Genomic DNA, 9393 nt, shown 5'->3' with positions numbered 1-9393 from the left:
TTTGCCTAGGCAGTGCTGGGAATCCTAGAAACAAGTTCAGGTAACCTGAAACTCCTGGAAGAAAATGAATTTTGTAAGCCTCTTGACTGAGGATAGGGTACCAAAAAGGTTATTGCCAAAAATATCATGAGGTTGCTTTCCCGATTATGTATTATTCAAAAACATTTTTTTTTTTTTGCAGAATGAGGGGAATCTAGAAACAAAAAGTCTGTATGTTTGCTGATGGACCTTGACAGCATAAAAGCACAATCCCTTTACAATGAATTACTGAAACCAACCCTGAACTTGGGCTGAACACCCTCCCCCCTTTCCATTTTCTGCGCTTGTTTGTATGCAAGCAACAGTCAACCTTGTATGGTAGAGCTGTAAACAAGACGTATGCATCTTTTTACGTCTTTTGTAGCCCCGCAGGATGACAATAGTGAAGCTCTTAGGGCACGCGCAGCCGCTGAATAAGTCAAAGAGTATTTTAAATACCAGAACACGAAGCTTTTCAGAAAGAGATGACAGAAGCATATGTTAGGGGGTGCCCTGGGACTTCCATAAAACATCAATGGACACCAGGTTTGAATATATTTTGTACTGCTCATTTTATTGACAGGCTGCCCTAACTGAGCAAGGGGAAAAAAACATAAAACCATAAACCACAACAGCAAACCAAAATAAATTGCTGCCAGCCTACTAGGTCAATACTAGTCTCATGATGCTCTGCTAATACACATTAGATTCCTGTAAGGACATTGAAGGGCAATCTAATTCAGAGTGGGGCCAATTCCCACTGGCAATTCATCCTACATGCAAATGGCCCAGCTGGGCCTCACCCATTTACGCACCCACAAACACATGAAGAAATGTGTGATCCAGCATACGCTCGTGTACAACAGCAACCATTCCCATTATGGTAGTGATATGATTTCTGAAATGATTGCAGCCTGTCTAGTGTGTTACAAACATGCCTTCCTTCAGGAAACTCAAGGCACAGCATACTTTTCCAATTTTCATCTCACAACAACCCTGTGTGTTAATGTAGGTGGAGAGAGAGAGAGATTATCTGGTCAAAGATCATCTGTGGCATTCATAGCAGAGTTGAGAATTTAGGGATTTGTTTACACCTGTGCCCCCTTCAACAACTGAGGAAAATGTTCCTTCCAAAAGATAATCAGTCTGTCCCCTCTGGAACAGAGTAGCCCTTACCTTATGACTGTAATGTGTGAGTGATATATAGGTATGCAAATCTTGTCCCACTCATAACTTATATGGTTATGATTTTCCTTTCTGTACCTCAGAAGAATCCCTTCCCTGTTGGAGTACTGACTGAATTAGAAGCCTCACTGTCTCTACCTTTCAGTAGTATCTTTCCCAAAGATAACCAATATCCTCCTGTGTGTGTGTGTTAAATTGCAATAAGAGAATACAGATCAGAGCAGTTACTTTTGTCTGACAGTCCCCTCAGAAAGCAAAGCTTCTAGTTAAGGGTACAGCGTTGCTTGCTCAACTTCTGCCTCTCCAAAACTCTCCTCCAACTATCTTTTCTGTACAAAATAACCAGCTACTGATTTACTGGCACTCTCTCCTCCAGCAAATCAGAAGCAATCTCTCGGACTCTGCTTAGTTACACTTTAGTAAAGTCCTGGAATCTGTCATCCCCCCACACCCCACTGATGGCCAGTGGGAAACCTTTTAGAGATATGAACTCAATTTCTCAGCCTTTAGTGCAACCCTCTGGCCATTTCTCTCTGCCAATGTGGCCTGTAGCCAACATTATAGGGAATGTGGATTTCTCCCTGCCTGCTTCCCATCCATTCTGGAGGCAACTTTTCACTCCCTGGAAGATCTATCCCAGGACTGTGAGTTACACCTGGAGGAATAACCATGCAAGCTGGTGTAACTGAGAAGAAAGGGAATGTAATTGTTTTTCCTCCCTCCTATGCAATATAGATCCACTGTGAGGAAGATAAAGGAGACTCATGCCCTTGTGTCTTCTCACTCCAGCCTCAATCCAAGGTATTTATTTCTCCACACATGGGACTCCAGGCATGATCATTCTAAGGGGACTTCAGGAATGGAGAAGAACATAGCAAACATTTGCTATCGATGACTGGATACCATAGTGAGAGGGCCTCCTACCTCCAAATATATAACAATCATCCGTGAGGTCTAATTCATGTGTGCTTGAGGCTAGATTTCAGGTGTAAGGTCAGATGGAGCCAGGAGGAAAATTTTGATGTCTCCCCTATCCCCCCTGTTTACTTATATAGTAAAACATAGGCCTTTACAGAACTCTTGCTTAGTAGATGTGACAAAAATCAAGAGACAAAAAAATCAAGCAATGGATGAATAATGAAATCCGTAAAAAGGAATTCAAACACGATGCATGAAAACACAAGGAATTCGTCGTAATGCAACATTTCTCCAACCAAAAATCCAGGAAGAACATTGTAAGCAATCAGTGCAGGAGAACAGAACCATGTTCTCTTAATTCATCATACCATTGAGTAATTTGATTTCATTGATGTCTGGCTTATGAGAAAATCTACTGTACTGCTTTTGCCCAAGTGGGGTGTATAATATCCCATTGCAAGATCAACTCAGCATTGATGGTGCAGTTGGCCGAAGGTCTTTATTCAGGCTTGTAAAATTAGCAGTCTTGATCAGCTAAAATGTGTCCCAAATCCAAAGAAACGATATGCAGCTACAGAAGCAACGCTGCACTCAGCCAGTGTGTCGCTTTTTGTTTTGTTGCATTTGGTCCAGTTGTTCCTGAGTCAAGAGACTTTTGGAACTGAAAGATTGCTTCTCTCTTCAACAGTAATGTTGCAGAATTAGGAAAGAGAGATTCTATGATGTTTGCAATTTCCTGCTGGGCATCCATTTCCCCTTTTCAGAGCCAGGCCTGTTTAAAACATATTGCGTTGAAGGTTTGAACATCTGATTTCTAACGTTCTTACTGATAGGGATGTTCCAACACCTGTTGGCTCAATTCACATTATGCTTGCCAGTTACAAGCAAGGAGGTGATTTTTTTTTGACTGGCTATTCAGCTAGTTGTGAGCAGCTGTTGGGTTACTTTATTCCTGTTAAAACAGTACAGTACTGGGCAATAATTCATTTTGTTGCCATCTACAGTTGCCATCTACCAGCTGGAGCCTGTAACTCTCCCAAAATTAAATGTAGCTCTCCCCAAATGTAGTGGTTTTCCTTCCTTTTTCCTGTCTTTTTTCTTCCATTATTTGGTCAATAAAAACACAAGGAGAACACAAGAAGAGCCCTGCTAGATCAGACCAGTGGTCCACCCAGTCCAACACCCTGTTTCAAACAGTGGCCAACCAGTTCTTTTGGAGGTCCAACAACAGTGCCTAGAGGCCTTTTGTTTGTCTTCAATATACTGCTCATCAGCATCATTGGATGTCCTCATGTTTCAGTATTTTCAGAGAGAAGGGAAGAGCTCTCTTCGTCAACTGTTTCCACCCCATGCATAATTTTATAAACCTTTATCTTGTCCCTTTTTAGTTGTGGTGGAAATTGTCATCAAATCACAGGAGACTTATGGTGACCCCAGAGGGTTTTCAAGGCAAGAGGTGTTTGAAGGTAGTTTGCCATTGCCTATCCCCATGTGGGCTGAGAGAGTTCTGAGAGGACTCTGACTGGCCCTTTAGTCATTTCTTTTCTATACTGACAAGTCCAAAATTTTTCAGCCTTTCCTAATAGGGAAGGTGCTCCAATCCCCTAACCATCTTGATTGCCTTCTTCTGTACTTTGTCCAACTCAGCAATTGCCTTTTTGAGATATGGTGTCCAGGAATACGCACAGTATTCTAAATGAGGCTGCATCATTGATCTACATGGAGACATTTTAATGTTGGCTATTTTATTTTCAGTCTCTTTCACAATAATCCATAATATAAAGTTTGCCTTTTTTTTGTGGCTGCAGCACACAGGGTTAACACTGTAATTGAACTATCAGCTATGACCCCAAGATCTTTTCCCCTCTCAGTCTCAGCAAATTCAGACCTATACCTGAAGTTTGGATTTTTTGTCCCAATGTGCATCACCTTATGCTTACCAACACAGAAATTCATTTGCTACATTGTCATCCAGAGTTATGGAGAACCACTGTTTTCACCAACCTGAATAATCTTATCCCATGACTGCTAAGTTTCCTCAAGAGTCTTTGGTGAGGTACCTTGTCAAAAGGAGCAAGGCAGGAGAGGAAGCAGATGTATCTGGTTTAAATTTCTCTCAGCCACGTGCTTCATTTTCTGTATCAACACACATGACTTCTCCTTGCTAATGCCCACTTTGGCTGTTAATTCGTCAATTTATTCAGCATCTTGAGTAGAACAGTTGCCATTTTGCCAGAGAAAACCTTCTCCAATTGGCCACTTCATCAGTGAAGAAATATGTTTTTTCCCCAGATAAAGTTAGACATTTTGGAGTCAATGTCTTCTCTTTCTGTTATCTGAACATTGTTGTTCAGACACCGAACAGCCCCAATTCATTCTAAACCCTGCTAGAGGGCAAAAAATATTTATGACATACTTTAAATAAAACATATTATGTGTTCGTACGAACATATGTATCATTGTCCCTGTAGCTGAAGCAGATATAATTTCTGACAAGGTGTGCTCTTGGCTTCATGAAGAATTCATGAGGTGGCACTGCATAAGAATGAAGGAGCTACTTTTGATGTTGGTTTATACCACAATAAATACTCATTTTGCTGTCCCAGAAACTGGGTGAGTGAGAGAGAGAAAAAAATCCTTCTTGATTCTGTGACTGTTTTGGGCAAACACTCTAGATGTGAAGAGAGCTCCCCCGCCCTTTAAGTAAGCATCAGGGGATTGAGACAGAGAAAACACATCCAGCCAGCTCTCCCATCAAATTCAGTTGGATGTTTCAGTGCAAATCTGACATGAATTTTCTCTCAGGCTACTGGCAGGCCAAGTCAATAAATACGTGTCTAGAGTTATGGTAGTTGAGCTCTCTGTAGGAAAAAAAAATTATCCATATTAATGTCCCAGTGTCAGCTTAACTCCTGGATGAACTGTTGTCCACTAGGGCTGTTTTGGGGAGAAAAAGACCCACTGGAACAAGAGGGAGGGTCCAGGCTAGCCTGATCTCATAAAATCTCAGAAGCTAAGCAGGGTCCAGGCTAGCCTGATCTCATAAAATCTCAGAAGCTAAGCAGGGTCATCCCTGCTCAGTATTTGAATGGGGGACTGATTACCAAGGAAGTCCAAGGTTGCTATGCAGAGGTTAACAATGGCAGTATACCATGGAATGTCTCTTGCCTTCAAAATCCACAGGGCCACCAAAACTTGACGGTCACTTGACTGCACTTTCCACCACTGCCACAGCAAGAGGGTGAGTTTTCTGTTGCCATTTCAAGGTCTTTATTTGTTTTTGTTTTTATAAGCACACCTGTCTCACTTTATCCCATGCTTTGGATGGTCTACAGAATCAACAATTAATACAAAAGAACACCTATCTATTGAAGATAGACCTTGAAGAAGAAGAGTCAGGTTTTACACCCTGTTTCTCTCTACCTTTAAGGAGTCTTGAAGGGGTTTGCCATCACCTTTCCTTCCCCTCCCCACAACAGACACCTTGTGAAGTAGGTGGGGCTGAGAGAGTTTGGAGAAAACTGTGACTAGCCCAAGGTCACCTAGCAGACTTTGTGTGTAGTAGTGGGGAAATAAACCTGGTTCACCAGATTAGAGTCTACTGCTCTTAACCACTACACCACACCGACCAAATTACATTTTATGTTTTGTAATGAGTCCAGGCTCAGCCCAGACCAACTCACATTCTGCGCAAGTGAGGTCTTTCAATGATGAAAATTATTCCTTTTTTTAGAACAGAAAGGTTCAGAGAGTCAAGTTCTCTGCCACCCCCCACATCATCTTCCAAAGCGAAAATGTCCCCACAGAAGTTATTTGTCCTCTTTTAGAGCTGCCTATACATAGAATACAGAACACTTCTTAAAAGGCTGTGTGAAAAAGAATCATTTGCAGATCCTCTGCACTCAAAGGTGCCTCGTAGATTTCCTTCAGAAATCTATTCCAAAACAACAGGTGTCACCGCTAAGAATGCCACTTGATCTTGCCAATGAAATACACACCAGGCAAATGGAGGACATGCTGAATAGAACCAGCTGAGGGACATAAATTGGCAAGTGGGCGCTTGGCAAAAAACAGTATGGAGGTGTATATATCATCCATGGTTGGTGCCATGTTTCATCTAGAATTTCTTAATCCCAACCTTTCTCCATTGAGCTCAGGGTGGGGTACATGGTTCTTCCATCTTCATTTTATTCACTGTGACAAACCTGTGAGAAAGCTTAGGCTCAGAGAGAGTGTGATTGGCCTAAAGTCAGCCAATGAGCTTCCATGGCGGGGGGGTTTCCAATATCCATTGGGTAGCCTGTCAAGGTACTCATACAAACGGGGATACTGAAGATTTTGCCAGTTTCTGTTCAGTTTGTAGAATGGAATTTTTAAAACCTGTGTCTTGATGTGTCTTGTATGTCTTATTTCAAAATTATTTTATGATGTAGATACAAAATTTGGGAGAAGGCAGGTTGGGCTGAAATGTGATGCATTAACCTGTACCTGAAAGTTGAATCCCACTTTGCCATTTGCAGCATATCCTTCCACTGAACAGAGATGCTCTGGAAGATATCACTCTTTATTATGTCCTGCTTGCTTTAGCGGTGTGTTTGTTATCTCAGAATTCATTCAGTCACATATTGAGTGTTTCCTGTGCACTGAGTAGACCAGAAAATATAACATACCTTCTTGTTTTAATGGTGTTAAATAGCCAAGAAATATATAGCTGTTATTGTACTGGGTGGTAAATGGGTAACTCTTAAAAGTTTGTGGTTGATGTACACCTTCTAGAGCTGATTAACTTATCATATAGATACCATGACCATTCAATGATCTAAGACACAGCAGCCGTATCAACATGATAGTGATCTTGTGTTGTGGCTTAGAAGCTTGGAAACATCTGACCTTAACATTCATTTTGTAGCACAAACAAAGTTTTATTAGACATGGTGATAGGTCTCAGCAATAAATTACTTAATGGTTTCTTCGAAATGCAAGAAGAAAACAAGCAATCAGGTAAATTTATCAGTGAACTCTGTTATGCAGCATGTTCTGGGCTTTCCAGTGTGATAGCCGGTTATTATCACAAAGAGAACAGCAAACTTGATTACTTCACCCCTATAAACTGAGCTGCAAAATGCACACATCATCAGGCAAGGAAGGGCTTTTGAGTACTCCCCAGGTATGCAAAAGAGAGTATTTGTTTATAAATGTAACCCACCTTGTCTTATGAGAATTGAATATGGTGCTAGGCCACTGTGAAACACTGAATGCTGAGTATAACTGAAGAAGAAAAAATGGGCTTGCCCAAGTCACTCACAGTTTAAGAGATCTGAGTCCCCACACCTAGCTTGTCGGGGGGGCTTTTCCACATGCTCAACTTGCACTGATTCTCTTGGCAGTCAATCCACAAGCATTAGAATCAGTTTGGCCATGGTTCTTCTTTGCATCTGCCTACCTTCTGTATTTTCACAATTGTTGAGTCAGTTAATTTTTTTTCTGCATGTGCCTTAAATAATCAGGATTTTCAAGGGAGGGGGCTGTCATTTTCAGTGGCATCATTACTGACTTCACAGACCCCTTCTATTTTTGTTTTGGATATGTTTATATATCAATAATATTATGACTGCATTTTTTACAAAACAAAGGATTAAATATTGATATATAGTTAAGGTACTCTGAATTCCCAGCTCCCCCTCCCCCTCCTGCTCCTCCTCCTCTAATTCCTTCCCTTGCGTAGATATCTACATGAGGGAAGAGACAAGAGACTTACTTTTTGAACAGTGTGGAATACAGAGAACCTGCCAAATCCATGGGCCCAGGGGGACATATGGGGGACATATGGGGTCAAATGTCCCCAGGCTGCGGCCATTTAGTCATGTGGGAGATGGAAAATCACCCCCCACACCCCTCCTCCTTCCCCCTGGGTCCATACATACACTGACTTCAAGATCTGGTGCAAAAAAAGTTGTTTGGTCATGGTGGGGGAGGGTGGCCACCCATATGGGGGGCGGGGCAGGGGTGGAAAACTCAAATTTGGCACCAGGCTACATCTTCCCTCTGGTCAAACCTATCATTATAACGTTGTACCACTATATCAATATTTTTAGTGCCTTTAAAAATGAAACCACTTATATTAAGTACAGCAGGAAGAACAGGGAGTGGTTTGACAATGGTGACAGGGCAATCAGTGAAAATTGGTCTCGAGGTGGGTGGCAGAGGGAGGACAATGAAAACTGGCAGAAACCTTACACACAAGAAAAAGGGCAAGACTCAGAATCAGTTTCCAGAAAAAGATCATGGTAAAAGTGATCTCAAAAGAACCAGAAAAAAGTTTTTGGGGAAAAAACCACGTGAAAACTAAAGGCACAGAAATATGTGCAGAAATCAAGAGGAAAAACCAAAGAAGGGGCCAGAACTGACAAAAGAAGGTGGAAAAGCCTTAGGTGTTTCCGTTTTGCTGCCTTACTGATAGGCATGGAATCTTTTCATTTTCTACCATGACCTAGTGAGAGTGCACCTAAAACTTTTCAAACTAGTTGCAATTTATACATATACACCTCCTACTGAATGAATGAGCCCATTTTACCACTTAGTAAATTCCAGCTTTACCACTTGGAAAGCCTATTGTCAGATGATGTTCCACATGGATATTTCAGAGGAAATCACCCCCCCCCCCCCAGTGACTTGTAAAATTCCAGAGATGATTGTATGAATCAGCTCTGGAGACACTGCATATGGTTAATATCCTTTGTCACACAAGCATGAACACATACCTGAAGTGCATCTGTCCATGCCACTGATGTGTACAGCAGTACATTCATCCTTTGCTCCAGTGTTAGATCTGCAGCGTAAAACACACAAAACCCCAAAGCCCTTCTGATCATTTGGAAATGGTGGCAAGAAGAGCCCATATGGGGAGGCTGCCTCCCCCACTTTTTTCCTGGCATCTGATAGCTCACTAGACTGGTCCTTTGCTCCAGTATTAGACTTGCAGAGTTAAAAAAAACCCCAATCCCAAAGCCTTTTTGATTGTTTGGAACTGGTGGCCAGAAGAACAGGAAAAACTGTTGCTAGCTGAGCTGGAAAAGGCAGGAAGGAGCAACAAAACCCAGAAAAAGAATTATGTTTCCCGTTTAGCTATTTTGCTTCACGGGGAAAAGCAAAGCATCAGAAAAGGCTGTGTTTTGCCAGCATTTGGAAAACGCACAGCTTCTCTGCTTTGCCCCACAGTGGCTTTGGATGGGGCAAAAAACACACACACATAAATCTATGCTGAGGGAAAGG

Source organism: Sphaerodactylus townsendi, linkage group LG14 (assembly GCF_021028975.2).
Source record: "Sphaerodactylus townsendi isolate TG3544 linkage group LG14, MPM_Stown_v2.3, whole genome shotgun sequence".
NCBI lineage: Eukaryota > Metazoa > Chordata > Lepidosauria > Squamata > Sphaerodactylidae > Sphaerodactylus > Sphaerodactylus townsendi.
The sequence above is the reverse complement of the archived record's forward strand: the minus strand, read 5'-3'. Positions refer to the sequence as shown.